This window comes from Catharus ustulatus, chromosome 6 (genome assembly GCF_009819885.2).
Source record: "Catharus ustulatus isolate bCatUst1 chromosome 6, bCatUst1.pri.v2, whole genome shotgun sequence".
NCBI classification, from domain to species: domain Eukaryota; kingdom Metazoa; phylum Chordata; class Aves; order Passeriformes; family Turdidae; genus Catharus; species Catharus ustulatus.
Window position 1 is genome coordinate 40,623,823 of NC_046226.1, and position 16,919 is coordinate 40,640,741.

General features: G+C 42.5%; 1 protein-coding gene across 3 annotated transcripts in view; it reads left to right on the forward strand.

Annotated features, from left to right (window-relative positions):
• Positions 1-2,473: 2,473 nt before the first annotated feature.
• The window catches only part of FUT8 (fucosyltransferase 8), a 100,365-nt gene continuing 85,919 nt past the window's right edge, over positions 2,474-16,919 (forward strand). For all 3 annotated transcript variants that reach the window (XM_033062236.2, XM_033062239.2, XM_033062237.2), the window contains exon 1: positions 2,474-2,532. The gene's annotated coding sequence lies outside the window, so the exon portion shown is untranslated. The remainder of the gene's footprint in view (positions 2,533-16,919) is intronic.

Below are 16,919 nucleotides of genomic sequence, written 5' to 3' on the forward strand. Positions count from 1 at the left end.
CAGATCACATTTTACCCATTGGTATCTCCAGTCATTTTCTGTGTCATTTTCTTTGATTTAAGATCATGTACTCATAGCACAGAATATCATGGGCTTGAAAACAAGTAAACCAGCAGCAGTTTCCTCATTGCATTAAACAACTGCTTGAAACGAACTTAATTTCACACCACAGTAAGTACAACTGAAATCACCACAAGTGTATCAATGAAAGGGCCCATCTATTTTGGCCTGATATTTTGTCCAGTTTGTAGACATTGTATCTAAGAACTGTTTGCGTTGAAAGTACCCTAATATTTTGTGGGTTAGTAATCAGATTTGTATCTATAAAATAGTATTTTCCTACCAGATAGGAAAGACCCATCAGAAGATCTCCACTTTTCAGAAGGCTCCTGAACAATTTTACTTTCTTTTAGAATTCTTCTTTGGGCAACATCCTCCAAGCAAAGGCAATGCACAGTCAAATGTATCATTTGGAAAGCCATGCCTTGGTTTCTGGATCATCAGCTTTAAGTCACCAAATGATTTGTGTTGGAAACGGGCCTTTAAAGGTCATCTAGTCCAACCCCCCTGCAAAAACAGGGACATCTTCAACCAGATCAGGTTGCTCAAAGACCTGTTTAACCCGATGTTGAATATTTCCAGGCATGGGGGCTTCCTTCCCTTCCCTGCAGCGCACGCACTTTTGGCCTTTTGCATGTACCTAGACTTTTAAAATGTTTTTGATTTATGGAACTGAGTTTTGGAATATAAATCCTTGACTAAATTTGTAGGCAATGTGATTGTTAGTAGGTATAACAACTGCCACAGTCATAGGAGCTAGCAACTGCGCTCAGCGCTTGACAACCACCAGCAGTCTGCTTATGATCTCAATTTCTCAACTAATCTCTATTATTGTCAGTTAGGAATCAAAACCTTGGGGAAAAAAAGAGATATATTAATTATTTCTGCATTTCCAGATTGCTCTGGAAGGTTGCTATGGGCACAGAATATTGTAACTCTTCTTTCCATCCCCCAGAGAATGCTTGCGGTGTTTGTGCCCCAAGCTCCATGTCAGCACGAAGCTGATCCAGAATGTATGAAGTCAAAACAGAAAAACCAACAGACATTGGCATGGTGTCTCACACCTTACAAGCACATTTGTGAATGTTTACTAGTTCTAGGAAAAACGAAACAAAACAAAAACCAACAAGAGGGCTTGTGAAATAAACCAGAGAAGACAAGTGTGAAGGAATACAGGACAGAACACCAATGTGCAGGACAGCTCTTCTGAGTCTGGGAGGGGGTGCAAGAAAGATGTGATAGTTACAAGATATCCATCCTCAGCAGCTCTGGTTTTTACCGAAATCAGTATCCTCGAACTCCTACTACAATTTCTACTTCATATGCTACCTACCCGTCTCTGCCATTTCGTCTCCCGAGCACCCTGAAACATTACCAGTGCACGAGAAACTTTTAAAATGTATGCAGCTTTCCTACATAAATGTTTAGGAAACTATAGCTACGTTCAACGCCCTAAAGTTCCGCATCCATCCGAGCTCACCCTTTTACGTGCATTTTTGGGAAGGGTTTTGCGAAGCCACAAAGGCGGAACAGTCAGCGGTGCTCGGATGAGACCGGGCCTCTCCCCAGTGCTGCTGTCACTCAGCAGACACAGACACTCCTTTTTCTCTCACAGCAGAACATTTCCCGAGGTGTCTGTTTTCTGCAGGGATCTTTGCCTTACAACCACGGAGCTGTTCCCGGGCAGGATGCGCGGGCGCTGCGGACGGGACCAGCCTGTTGCGGGCGGCCCTGCCCGCGGCGCAGCATCGCCGCCGGGGACAAAGCCACCCAGGGGAGGGACAAAGCCTTCCGGAGGGATCAGCGGCAGCCCAGGGGGGCCGCGAATCGCCGCCCCCGCGCCCCAACTCCGCCGCGCTCCCCCGCGGGAGGCACGACCGCCGCGGCACCGCTCAGCCGGGCGCTCACGCCCATGGCCGGGCTAAACGCGGCCGCTCCCGCGCCCCCCGCGGGCTCTCGCCGCCGCTCCGCTCCCGGCGGGGACAGCTCCCAGCAGCGTTGCGGGGCCGCTGCCGAGCCCGTCCCGCCCGTCCCGGCCGCTCCCGGGGCGGGGGCGGGGGCGCGCGGCGGGAGGCGGCGGGGCGGGGGAGCGGCGGCGCTGGCAGGTCCGGGGCGCGCATGCGCGCTCCGGCGCTCCGTGACGGGGGCGCTCCCGCGGCAGCGGGGCCCGGCTCGCGCTCCCATAGGCTGCTTCCCCCGGCAGGCGCGCGCCCGCGGCGCCGCTCTTCCTACCGCGCTCGCGGGGGCGCGCGCTGCCCGGGCCGTGCGCCGCTGTCACAGCTGCCCGCGCGCCGCTCCCCGCCCTCGGCGCGCGCCCTGCCCGCGCCCCGCGCCCCGCCAGCTCCGCTCCGCCGCCGGCGGGTTCCTGCTTCCGTCTCCTGCCGCCGCTCCCCGCCCGCCGGCCCCGCCGCCCCCCCGCCCGGCACCCGCGGCAGCGGCAGCGCGGGCTCCGCCGGCGGCGCCGGCACTCCGGTAAGGGGATGCGGGGGCTCAGCGGCAGCCGCGGCGGCGGCGAAGCGGGTACCGAGGCGAGACGGGGCTGCTCCGGCCAGCGCTCCCCATCCCTCCCCCGGGCCTGGCGCCGCCGCTTTTGCGACTCGGGCGCTGCTCAGCAACCGCTGCCGCCGCCGGGGTGGTGATGGCGGGGAGGGGACCGGTCCCCGCCGTGTGCCGGGGTTCCCCGTGGGCTCCCTCACCTGAGAGTCGCCGGTGGGGCCTGAGGCCGCCGGGGAGCGCGGCGGAGGAGGGGGAGGCCGGGGCTCGGCGGGCGGCCGGGGCATCACGGTGGGCGGCGGGGCCGGGCAGGGCCCGGGAGGAGATGCGTGCGAGCCCCGGGCTCGGCGTTGCCCCGGGCGCGGGCGGGCAGCGGGGTCCCGCAGCGCCGCTGCCGCCGTCCCGTGCGCCGCGGCCGCAGGGCGCGAGGGGCGGCCTCCAACTTTCCTTGTCCCGGGAACTGCGGCCGCCCGAGGGGACGCCTGCTTCTGGCACGGAGGAATCCACGGGAAACGTGGGCTTTGGGGACGGACCTGCCGCTCTAGGGCCGCCTGGTAGCTCGAGGAAGTGCTTGTCTTACACGGGTACAGAGCCAGCGGTTACTGTGGGGCTTTTCCCACAGCGACCTTTCCTGTATTTCGGCACAACTGACTTTGGTCGTGGATCCTGTTAGTGGTAAGGCTCTGGCGATTTACCGCTAGGTGAGTTAGTGCTCGGTGCACGCTCAGGTGTTCCACACGTGTGTGCAGGTAGTGCGCACACTGCCCGCAAAGACCAGGCGGTGACCCGCTGCTTCAGCAGCTCCTGGTTGAGGCTGCAGGAGGCAGGAGCTGTAGTGCCGTGGTGCGGGTTGTACCGGGGAGCCTGAGGGCAAAGACATCAGCTGTAAAATTGCGTGTTCAAAGACTTGACTTCCTCGGGGCAGTACCTGCTGTCCTTGCGCCCTGAACGCGCACATGGTACACTGTGATGCACATGCTGTGGGTACATGGATGTGGCAAACAATCCTAGGTTCAGAGCACTCCTGCACTTTAATCTTGTGTTAGCACGTGGCACCTCTTGTTCTGTGTGTGTGTTTGTTTACTGAAACATACACATCGGCCGAGAATTGTATGTTTCAGTATACATGTGTGCATATATACACACCTCCTCTTTCTGTCCCAAAGTACGGGGTCTTAATGTCTAGGCCTGAAAGTTAATGGAGTAAAGACTTCAGAAAGAGAGAGCGTGAAAAGATTTCTTGATTTTATAGTATTAATTTTATTTATTTTTCCGAGTAATTTTCCACTGCAAGTCATCAAAAACTTCAGGAAAGTCTGAACTGCAAAAGCAAATAAGTGACCTACCTGCCTGTGCTGCTGGTGATTGGGGTGCTTTTACAGATGGCTGTTACAATTCCTTTCATTATTAAAGAAAACTGGTTAGGAGGAGTTGGTGACTCTGCTTTGATGTATTTCCAGTAGCGTCTGTTTCTCCGGTTATTGCAGGTATGCTTGCTGCCAGATTGTTACTGATGCTTGTTAGGGTTTCATGTGTATATGTACCTTAAGCAGGCGCACTAACATATTGCGAAGTTTGCATATTTTCCCAACTACATATAACAAGAAATCCTTTTTCAAAGTTGAAAGTATGCTTAATTACTCATATTTTCTAAGCAAGAAGTTCAGCAGTGAGGGAAAGGCAGGAATCAACTTGGAGTGTTGAATCAGGAAAATTCACTCTTTCAGTGATGTAGCTGCCAGGACGTTTGACAACTGGGAAATACAGAAGGTCAGTTGGAAGTTGTGACTTTCTTTCCTTTTTAGTCCATTGTCTTGGTTTGTTTAAAATTTTGGTGATTTCATGAGCTGAACATCTGAAAACATACTAATTGTAGCTAGCAGGAAAGTTAGATATACTTGCTGGAGTAGAACTGGAGCTACTTCACCTTAGGTGAATCAGTAAAGGTTGCACTAAACCACACAGGGGCTTCTCTCTGGTTTGACATCTGTGGTTTATGGTCACTTTGAGACTGCAAATAGAGACTTGATCATGTAGTTGAATGCTTATGTATTACATATATTGCACACCATTCATAGTGTAAAAATTTTGTTTTTGGTCCATTTCTGTCTTATTTGGCTGTGTGGAATTGGCACTTGATCTGGCAGATCTTTTCTAAATCAAATGGTTTTCCCAGGTTCGGAATGTATGCAGTTAAAAATAATAAATTATGATTTTATTTATAGTTTATCAGATCAATCTGTTCATTGACATTTCAGTAGATAAAGATGAAGAATGTTTGGGTTTGAGTATTTATATCTTGTTGCAGAGTCAGAATTAAAGTAAAATGTCATTACTATAATCTTAGGCTGGTCTGGAGGGGGAGCTAGTGTCAAAGCAAAACTGACTTAATTTTCTGGACTCCTTCAAAAGCTTGTTGTTTGGTCATAGAATATGCTTCTAATACAATAAGGAAAACAAATATAGATGATGCATGCTATGTATGATTGCATTAATATGCATCTCTTGTATGATGAAAATAATCTGCAAGTGAAACGAAGTGTGATTTTTTTTTAGGGCAATGGAGTGTACTTTGCTATTGTGCTACAAAAACTGTATCCAAAGAACTTTGAAGTTGCAAGATCAAGCTCTTATAAATCATGAAATGGCAAAATTAGAGATTCTTGTAAGACACCTAATGTGGCTTATAAATGTAGGGTTGAATGTCACATTTTTCCTGACAATGTTGCTTTCAGTATATAGCATAGAATGGCATAGATGGTGTTCACTGTGCGATATTGAATCCTTTTTCTTGGTATCAAATAATTTGTGGCCTCCTTATTTGTTTATGTGCTGTTCATACTGTACTTTGTTAATTTCCTCTTTTGCTGTTTCATTACCTTCAGTCCCCAGTGCCTTCATGTTTCACTAGTAATATTTTCACACAAGTCTCCTGAGATATATTATGTATTCCTTTGTGCTGAATATCCAATTTAAGACCTTTATGATATGATTTTTCAAAATAATCTATCAGCGTTTTAATGATTTATGTGATCTAAAATGTTTTCCCATAAAGGTCTAATTTACTAACAATAATCTGGCTTTTTTTGGGTTGTTTTTAATAAACTCTTCAACATGAATCCATGAATGCATATCTAGAAAAGACCTCATTGCTTCATTTGTAGTATTGTGTGTGTTGATTTAACCTAAATACCTAGATCTGTTGCAGTGTTAAAGGAACTAAAACCATAATTTTGATGAAGGGTGGATTGCTCATTAAAAGTTTCTGGCAGTTTTTGATATTATTTTTTTCTTTTAAAGATTATTTGTGTGCAAGAAAGAAGAAGAAAATAAAATCTTCCAGGACAGTTTTAATTCCCTCGCTTTTCCTACAATACCTGTCTTATTAACAACACACTTGCCAACATCTGCAGGGTATATGGCAAGGTCCTTATATAATATAATGTTGGTTTTTTTTTCCTAACACTTTATTCAGTAACACTTCAAGAGTACCTTGGGCACAAGGGCACAGAGAACAAGATCAAATAACCTCTAATTTTTGTGATATGATTATTTTTTTGAGCCAATGGTTAGGTTTTTGATAGCCAACTTTTAAAAACTCCTCAAAATTCTTTGCACGTAACCAAAATGTTCAACATTCTTGATTAAAAAAAAATAGTCAGCAAGCCTGATGGACAGGAGCAAACCCTCTGTTCTGTGGGATTGCACATATGACAAATATGTATATAGCATATAGGTCTTTAAAAATGCTGAGATATGTCTATTCTGCCATGAGACTTGTGCCACTTGAGCTAGCTGGGAATGTGATGCCAGTAATTTGTAATTCAGCTGTGCTGCAAATGATGTTGTCTGTGTATGGTTTTCTGAGATTTTTAAGTGTTTGAAAGTAGAGGTGAAACTCTGGAATCTTGGGTTCTATTCCAGGTTCTGGGAGTGAGCATGTTCTGTTGGATGCTGATTTTCTGCTTATTCCTTGTGTGGTATCTCCCTGTCCCAATCTTCTTTGCCTTATTCTGAAATTTTATCACAATCCTATTTTCCCCAAGTAAACAGTTTGTTTCTTGCTAAAGGGCTTCTTATCTGACATCCAGTACTGCTGTGCGTAGAGATTCTAACTAATACATTGTTTATCCCAGTTTCTTTCACTGTTTGAATCCTTTCTAGCTTTTCACAATCCTTTCTGCTGGTTTCAGGTTTCTGTCTACTACCCTCAATTTCACATCCAGTTCTATGTCATAAAAAGGACCTCTTCTCTCTGTGTTGTGCATTTCCGCTGGCTCCTGTAGTTCTGTCTTCTGTAGTTTTCCACCTTCAATTTTGTGCTTCATTTTTCCTGGCTTCCCTCATTGGAATTTTTTCCTTTCCTGCCTGTCTTCCTACCCATCTCAGATTTGGTCTGTATCCCAACTCAAGATTGTGTTCACTGTGTCAACTGTATCAGCTTTTTCCCCAGTTGCAGTTCTTTCTTTAGTCAAATTTTATTCTTTCCTCTCTTTTCCACCCTTTGTGTGTGTGGATAGCTTATGTTTTCATACTTGTTGGATCCAGCAGGGGTATCACAGAGAATAAATTTAGAGGCTGGTGTTCCATCCTGATAGTCAGGAAAGCAAGCAGGCCTGTCAAGAGATGAGCTTGACTTTGTGGGGAGCTGATGTCTGAACTGCGGCACAAAAATGGGATATACAAGCAGGGACAGCTGGGATGGGCTATAAAGGAGAAATTTAGAAAAATTGGCCTGGTATGTAGGGATGGCATCAAGAAAACCAGTTCTCACCTAGGGACGTTTAGGAGGGAGATCAAGAGCAGCAAGAAGAGTTTCTTCTAGTACTTGAGTAGTGGAAAGCAGGACAAGTAAAATACGAACTTCTTTTGGAATGTGATGTGTCATAGTGACAGTGGATGCAGATAAGGCTGGGGTACCCTGATCCCTCTGTTCCTTAGTGAGTCATTGCCAGCATGGTCTCCCAGGCCTCTGTGTTTAGTAACAAGGGGTTGAGGAGAGCAGCTGCCAGCAGTGACTGAGGATTCAACTCGGGATTATTGAGAGAGCTCAAATCCTGCCAGTGCATGGGGTCAAAGGGACTGTGCCTGTGAATGTTGATAGGGCTGGTCAGGGTCGCAGCGAGGTCCTTCCCTATCATCTTTGAAGCATCTTGGATACCAGAAGACTCTCCCAATGGCTGAACAAAAACATATGTTGCATCCTCCAAAAAAGGCCAAAATACAGCCCAAAAGAGATATGAACTGGGTGGCTTCCTTTTTGTCCCTGAGAAAATAAGAGCATGGATGTTCTTGGTGCACGTTTCTGGTCACAAGAAGGAAGTGAATGGGAGCAATCAGCATGGATTTATCAAAGGTATAATCATGCATGATGAGGCAGATTGCCTTCTATGGTTAGCTGACTGAATGTTTGGTTGAGGTAAGAACAGTGGATTGAATTTTCCTGGACTTTAGCAAGATTTTCAGCTCTGTCTCCAACAATATTCTTGTATCCAGATTTGGACATTACAGATTGCTGGAGAGCTAAATGATATAAAAAGGACTGGTTGGATGGATGGTCTGAGAAAGAAGTGCTTCGTGTGTCATACTGGGAGGTTGGTAACAAGAGGGGTGTACTGCAGGGGTTTGTCCTGGATAGTGACAGAGTGTACTCTTTGCTTTCAGATGACATGACATTGGGGGAGAAATAGTTGCTATGCTTGATGATGGGGCTTTGTTACTATGAGCACAAGGCTAGCAGGTGCTTTGTTCAAGAACAACTGCAAAATCCTACACCTGGAAAGAGGAACACCTTGCAGAGACACAGGCTGGGGTCTGACAGACTGGAAGGCAGCTCTGCTGGAGAAACCTGGGACCCTGGCAGACAGCACTCTGACCATGGATCAGCAGCAGCATGCCTCTGCAGAATCACAGAATGCTTCCCAGCTACCAAAAAGCACAGCACTGAGGGCTGCTAAGGAAAAGAAAAAAAAAATGAACTCTACCTCAGTCAGACCCTATACAAAGGGACATAAAAGATCTCCAGTTCCAACCCCCCTGCAATTGGCGGGGACACCTTCCAGCAGACCAGAGCCCCATCCAGCCTGGCCTTGGACACTTCCATGGATGAGGCATCCATAACCTTGTTGGGAATCCTGGTCCAGACTTCCACCACTTTCATACTAAAAAATTTCTTCCTGGTATCTTATCTAAACTTTCACTCTTCCAGCTGAAGGCAGTTCGCCCTTGCCCTATCTCTTCATGCTCTTGTCGGAAGTTCCTCTCCAGCTGTCATGTAGACCACCTTTAGGTACTGGAAGGTGCTCTGAGGTTTCACAGGAACTTTCTCTCCTTTCCCTTTCCCTCTTGCTCTCCACAACCCTGACTTTCTCAGCCTAAAGAAAAGAAGGGCAACAACATCCTGGACTCTGTGAGAGGGAACATAGGCAGCAGATGGAGGGAAGTGGTTGTCCCTCTCTACTTGGTGCTCATTAGACTATGTCTAGAGTGCTGTGCCCAGTTTTGGGACTCTCAGTACAAGAACGACATTGATAAATAGAAGTGAAGTTGGTGGAGGACCACCAAATGATTGGGGAGCTGGAACATTCTTCCTGTGAAGAGAGGGTGAGAGAGATAGGTTTGTTCAGCTAGAGAAACCGGTGATCTCGGTGGGGTCATACGACAACATATTGTTTTTTTGAGAACGTTACTGAGAAGATGGAGTCAGGCACTTCTACTTGTACTGAAATGTGTGGGGAGAGGACACAAGGCAGTGTTCACAAATTGAAACCAAGAAGGTTCTGGCTGGATATAAGGAAAAACTCTTTCATTAGGGTATTAAAGCTGTGTAATAGGTTGCCCTGAGAAGCTGTGTACCTTCTGTCTTAGAGGTCTTCAGGACCCAAATAGGAAAACTGAGCAACCTATTCTTATTTCATATCTGACTTTGAGCAGGAGATTGGACTGAGGGACATGTAGAGGTCCCTCCCAAGCTCTGCTATCTTGTTACAGCTGTGGATCTTTAGTTCCTAGAAGCCTTACAGGGAATGGAGTAAGAAAAGACAGAATATGTGGGTGGCTCGACTGCGACATGTCAAAACAAAATCAGTAACAGTAACATTACTGTGAGCTTGACAAAAGCATCACTTGTATGTCAGGGTAAGCATTTTGCTGTCTCTTATAAAGATGCATGTAGAGCTTAAAGGATACAAGTGATTGAACTTTTTGAAGAAAAATAACCTTTTGTAATGAGGCAAAAGTGTATTTTCATGTAGCTTTCTTTGGGAAGAGGAAAAATATGTTTTGCATAGCGTGTAAACATTGCAGCAACTTTGACATGGACATCTGGCACAGAATGGGTCATCTTGAAAAGCCTTTGGCAACTTAAACTGAAAAATGATTCTTCTACAAGAAAGTATCTGTCAGCCTTAAAAATTGGTGATCTTCCTTGGTCATTTGTCATGATAAGTATGTAAATTCATATTATGTAGCTCATAATGCATCATTTTAAGGTTGTGGTTTTCTGACAATGTGTTAAATCAGTTGCAGTCAATTCTGATGCCTCCCCCCCCCGCCCCCCCACTATTTTATACTAAATCCCTCACATGATATTGTTTCTTCCTGCTCTTTTCTCCCTCCCCTGCCACATTTTCAGGGTGGGGAGTGAATAAAGGAAGAGAACTAGTCCTAAGATGCAAGGAGCCCAGTAACTGTTTTACAAGACTTTTGGCTAGCCGTCTTCAAATCAGAAGAGTTGCCTGTTTCAGAAGGCTACTGTGAAATAACAGACTGGGTGTATTTGTATATTTAAAATTTATTTTTTGTTTTTCTTATTGAAGTATGAGATGTTATATGAAGAATGAATGAAGAATGATCTTTTTCTGACGTTTTTGCCTTTTCATTTATATTTGCTAACCTGTACTCTTTAGGTGTCCTTCCTAAAACAAATGGTGATTTCTGTAGCAAGGCATAGTTTCCATGAATCAGTGATTGTGTTTAGTTCCTTCAAATATTAGATATTTATAAAGCATAATGTGCATAGTTTATTTTCAGAATATATAACACAGTAAAAATAAATACTTCATCTGTTGATCGTTCTCGAACTTGATGAAGTTTGTGCTGCTACAATTGCTTTGTAAATGCTTTTTAGGAGTGTGTTTTCATTATATGTTTGCTTCATAATCTTATAGTATGATGAATAATTTTCTGTAGTGTTGGAGAATTTCTTTTGTGAGACAGTTAATACCAATAAATATCACCATGACATTATTAATTCTGCATGCTACAGACTCTTAAGAGCTTGTGGAACATTGCTGTGAATATCTTACGGACATCAATTTTGACTTGCTGTGAATTAAACTCTTTCTTCAAAGCATTGCTCTTACAAAAGGTTTTGTTGAAGAGCAGTAGGAATTCTCTTCCAATAACCTCCCAATGTTCATCTTTAGTTTATTATATTACTTATGTTGCACTTCACCATAACTTGTTTGCACAGTAACACAGTAACTTTTCAAGGTAAATCTGATTTGTATGGATACTGATATATTTGTTAAGCTTTTTGGAGTATCTTTTTGGAAAGTAGTTTTTGCATGTATATAATAAATTAAAGTAAGTATCTAATTAGCTATTTATTGAAGATTTCATAAAACAGATCTGTAAAAATATTTGTTTAAATTATTAGTATATTCAGTTACAAAAATTTCTTCTTAAAAACATTTGCTTTTAAGGAAAATCCTGTTGACCAAGTTCGGAATGTGAGCTTTCAGATTGCCTGGAACCTTTTTCTTTAGCTCTGTGCCTCTATTTATCATGATAAAATATGTAGTATACCAGATATGCTATACTTAGCTGACATTTTTTCTCCTTTTGGGTGTTTGCTAAACAACTTTCTTTGTTTGACAATCAGTGCTCACATGGCAACAGTAAAAACTGTTCCCTCTCAAGGATACAGCCATCTAATGTGGATGTAATGTTGTTGATGGATACTCTGTCCACGCACCTCCTTTTTGATTTTCTCCCACCCTGAGTTGTATAAAACTATTCATGGCAGGGCATCTATGTCTCTAGTTTCTCTCTGCTACCTAGGCAAGCATTTGTTTCTTATTTAGGGGAAGATTTGAATATACAGGAGAAAAACTTAAAACCAAACCTAAATGTTTTCCTTACTTTTGAATGTTTCACTGAGACACCTTTGTGGTATTGTGCTATGTCTCAGTAAGCTTAATCTCTGTCCTTCCTTTTTCTGTAGTCTGGGGTTTAGAATGACTTGTTCACAGTTTACAATCTTCTTGATGTATGTCTTCACATTTCTGTTCAATAACTAAATCTGTTTCACAGTTATCTTGGGATTTGTTTTTTAACAGTACAGCATCTGACTTTTTGATCTGTCTATTGCTTGGGGTGTTTTTAAGTTATAGCAGCTAGGACAGCATGAATTACACCTTTTTCTTCGTGTGGCCCACTGGAGGCATTCAGTGTCATTGAAAGATGTTCTCCTTGAGTTATTCTTCATTGCAGATGCCTATTCAGCAGTCTGGATTTTGGATTGAACTGCAAGACATTCTCTTTGCAATGGTTTTTGTCTTTTAATGTCAGTGAGGTGGTGCTTGACTAGGTATCAATACTCTGAAGTTTGCTCTACCAGGCTGTAAAGATGGATGGCAATTTTGGTAATATGGCAGCTTACATGACGCCCTATGACAAAATTGTCAAATTCTGCAGATACATGCTTTGTGTACTTCCTGGGGAGCAGGGGATGTTCCCTAGCAGGTTGTTGATTTTTTTTTCTGATTTTTTTTTCCCATGGCAGCAGGATTCTTGTTATGCATGTGAGGAAACCCTTTTATCCTTCTTCACTTAAGTACAACAGATAGTGCTCTAACAGATGAGGAATTCTGTATAAGTAGAGCAAAGAAATGTTGGTCTCTCAAGGAGCCCAGCATACGTATGAGGTACAGAGAGTTCAGCATAATTTAAAATGCTTGTTTGATTTTTCTGTACAATGTATGGCAGCGTCATGCATAGGTAATGTTAATAATTCTGCAAATTCTGTGTCTACAGAAGAGCTGAGAGAACATGGTCTGTATTCAGTTGCTTGTTCTTAAGCCCCTTCTGTATGTGTGCACAAAGTCACTTGCAGTTTATCCTTAGGCACACTGAACATGTCTAGTTGCTTCAAGCTGTTGGGACAAGAATAGGAAATATCCCAAGTACTGAAATCTGACATAGGGTTATAAAACCATGTGTTGAGATGTAACAGTATATGCTGGCATCTCTTCCCCAGAGATGTTTTGATGCTAGACTTTCCATAGAATGAGTTTGAAATACTGTTTTACAGAGTATTGATTTTTGCTTACTTCCAAATCCACTGTTTCCTGAAGTCCTGCAGCAGATAAGATCCTGCTGTCCCAGCTTTGAAGAGAAAAGTCTTTGAGCAGTCACAGTTTTGTGACCAACTGTATTTTCAGTGAAGACTTCTGAGACTGTGCCTTTTGTGGCACATGTTTTTATGTAGATTGTGGGTACATTTACTGTTCCAACTGTATCAGTCTCAGGTTTACTGTTTGAGTGCTGTGGCTCTGGGGTGAACTTGCTTCATTCTTTAGAAGACTAGAAGGGGAACTGTCATGTTTGTATGCCTGCTAAGTGGATTGGTTAACTGCATGCATGTCCCCGGTGTTGGTTTGTTCCCATTTACAGGTTTCACCTGTGGTTAAAATACCCTTTTATCCAACTTTTTGTGTCAAATGGACATTAGGAAAAGATTAAATCTAAGTCCTTTATATCTGCAGTTTTTGTTGATGTGACATGTATTGTCCCTTGCCCCACCTGATCTTTGATTGGTCCTTTTATATTTGTTGACTTTGGGGATCCCTTTTGTAGTACTTTGGCCTGTCTGATTCCAGGTTTACTCTTGCTTACATAACATCCCGCTTTCTGTGGTGGAGAGCCCTTTTCTTAGAGGAGAGATTTGGAAGACGAGCATGAAATTGACTGTGGTACAATATACTGCAGATTCTCAGGTGTTTTCAAGTCATGCCATGCTGATTAAGGCATTGGTATGATACCCTGAATGTCATGGAATGGTCTGTGTAGGAGAAGACCTTAAAGATCATTCAGTTCCAACCCCCCTGCCATGGGCAGGGATACCTTTCACTAGACCAGTTTTCTCAGAGCTCCAGCCTGGCCTTGAATGCTTTGAGGGATGGGACATCCACAACTTGCTCCAGGCAAGCAGTTGCAGTGCCTCACCACCCTCACAGGAAACAATTTCTTCCTGTTATCTGATTTAGATCTACTCTCAGTTTGAAACCATCCCCTGCTGTCCTGCCACTACATGCTCTTGTCAAAAGTCCTTCTCTGTCTTTCTTGTGTCTCCCTTCAGGTACTGGAAGGCAGCAATTAGGTTACCCTGAAGCCTTTTCATTTTCAGGCTGAACAAACCCAATTGTGTCAGTCTTTCCTCAGAGGAGAGGTGTTTCGCTGTAGATTGTTTAGAAAATAACGATTAATCTTGACCTTTTAATTTTATGGGTTGATATGACTAAGTTTTTATGCTTTCAGAAATTTTGAAACTGAGGTAGTAGTTCAGTGTCCTATCAGAAATGTTAACCAGGGTATCAATTACATGGTTACATTTGAAAATAAGAGGGAAAAATAGTAAGCAGAATTGTACCTTGTTTATGTCAGAGTGCCATCTTGAAGGTGCATGCAGATTCTGAACAGCTTTCATGCTGAATCAGGCCTTTTGACTTTGCTCATGTTTATGTAGCTAATATAAATACAGAAATGCTTTTTCACTGTCCTTAAATTTTCATTTAAATGTATTTCCTTGTGATGCTGATGTGAAATGCTACAATATGGTCATACTGTGTTAGATAGCAAAGGTGCAAGCTGGGTGTTCCTGAAAATTGTTTCCTGCTGAGAAGTTTGTAAATAGTGGGTAATAAAACTCACTGGCAATTGCAAGTCAAACATATTTAGCCATTTTTTTGTCTCTTAAAGGTATTTACTGTGATCTGACTTATAGCACAGTGAAGAAGTGCTTGTGTATTTAATGTTCTCTGTGCCTCTGTTACACAAGAGCTCCTTGAAGTCATAACCAAACAGGGAATCTTTAGATTGATAACCTTTTGTTAGTGGCTTTTCTCTTGAAGTCTTCTACAGTTGTGTAGTATTTAATTTCTTACCATCCCTGGTAGAAGCAACCACAATGAAACTGATTATGTATCTGGTTTAGGCATATCTTATCAAAAAAGGTCATAGTTTTAACTGTTCTTTTTGAAATCATTGGTGCTATGAAATGGAAGCATTTGGAATGCTCCTTTGACCAGTTCTTTTCTTGGTTGTTGCTTGAAAATATTTTATTAATATGGTGTTTAGTAACTGTCATCACCTGGTGTTGAATTGTATCTAGAGTTCAGGGGCTTTAGATTATGGCTTTTTAAAAAAATCTTATATTAGGTCAAATATGATTGTAGATAAAAAAATGCTGTGAACCGTGGATTCCCATCTGAGAATTCTTCAGCTGTATTTGGATATGTTGTGTGAAGACTCACTGTTATTTTGAAGGTGGATAGTCCCAGGTGTGCAGTTAGTATGTACTAACATAAAAAAAATACAGTGTGACAGTATTTAAGAATAAACAAAATTGAATGTTGTCATTTGAACTGATTTCTAATGAACTCATACTATTACAGGTCTGTCTCCCCTTAATTGTGCTAATTACATATGTGTAATTGGTGACAGCATGTATAGTGTGTAGAGAAAAGATATTTGGAAGGCAGACTCATTAGTTCTTGAGGATGCAATTTGAGCTTCAACAAAACATTTTGTCTCTCATCTGTCTTTTATCTTGCACTTTTTCAGCTTTAGACTTTCTATTTCCTGATGGAAATGTATGAAATGTAGTGACAAGTTTGTCCTTCTTTATCCAGTGGGCTCTCTAATGAGTTCGATGATGGACAGCACCGATGTCAAACTGTATCTCTGTGAAACTAAGTATACAGTGAAAGCTGCTACAAACTTTGCTTGTGTATCAGGTTTAAGATTACATATGATTTTTTTTTAACATTGTCTCACTGTCTTTTCTCTCACGTTTGCCAGAGTTCATCCATATATTACCTTTGCTTTTCCTACTGCCTGTTACTGGGATCAGGATTTAGCAGAAACCTCAATTTCATGATTCTATATCTCTTGGTGTTTGAGTACTGCCTTGTTTTCTTTGCTTGGTGTCTGTCAGCATCTCATGACTGATGGCAAAGGGTGATCTATGGTTAAATTAAGCAGTTGTTACAAAGGAAAATAGAGGTGATGCTTGGTACAATTTATAAAGTTTTTTACTGTCTGACAATTGGGTTATATGTATAGTATAGATTAAACATATCCATATTATATGCATACAGACAGATGTATACACAAAACTGTATAATTATACCAGATTATACTGGTCACATAAGGTGGCTTGTACCACAGTCACTGGGTACTGTAGGGAAACCTGACTTACTACCTGCTTTGGGTATTAATGAGGCACTTTTTTGTGGAGCCTTTAATCCATAGCAAATTTATTGCAGTGTCTTTCTGTTCTCCTTCGTACATTATAAACTGAAAGAGAAAAAAAGATTAAATTCGACTTGATTAGAAACAAACATGTAACTTTTTTGCTTTTTATCTCTAAGTGGGAAGGACATATGTATAATTTGCTAAATATTTCCTTCCTAAATTAAGCATGAAAGAAGTAAAAAAGTTATACAAGATTGGCTAATGGATAGTAAAAGTGGGAGATGGGAAAATAACAATCACTTCAGGAGCAACATTGAAGTGTACATTTGAAAAAACAGTCTCTCAATATCACACTGTTTTAGTCTGTGGTAAAGCCTGCTCAAGGAAAATATATAATTTTTTTTTTCAAATACTAGCAACTTAAAAGACCTGAAATCTCTCTGAAATGAAATGTACTCTAGTATTAGTACATGTTTTTTTCCCTAACATTTAGGTTCTATAAAACTTGGTGTGTAGTGTCAAGGGATATATTCAAAGGCATTTTCTGTTGTGCCGAATGATATAAATTACATGGGTTTTCTGGTTAATATTTGTACTGATGGGATTAAATACAGAATTTCAGTTTCCTTCATTATCAGGCACCTAACAAACATTGCAGGAAGTTCTTTCAGATTTTGTTATTGAAAATTCCTGACCACTTCTTTGATCTAAACTGCCAGTATCTTAAATTTGATAGTCTTCTTGACTTTGAAGATTTGATTGAAGATCTACCTTTGATTAACCTGTCTGATAAACATGAACATTTACCATGTCTGATAAACATGAAGCTGCACTGCTGTCTCAGGGGAAGCAATGTTGTGTGTTCCTTTTTTTTCCTCAGCTTCCTG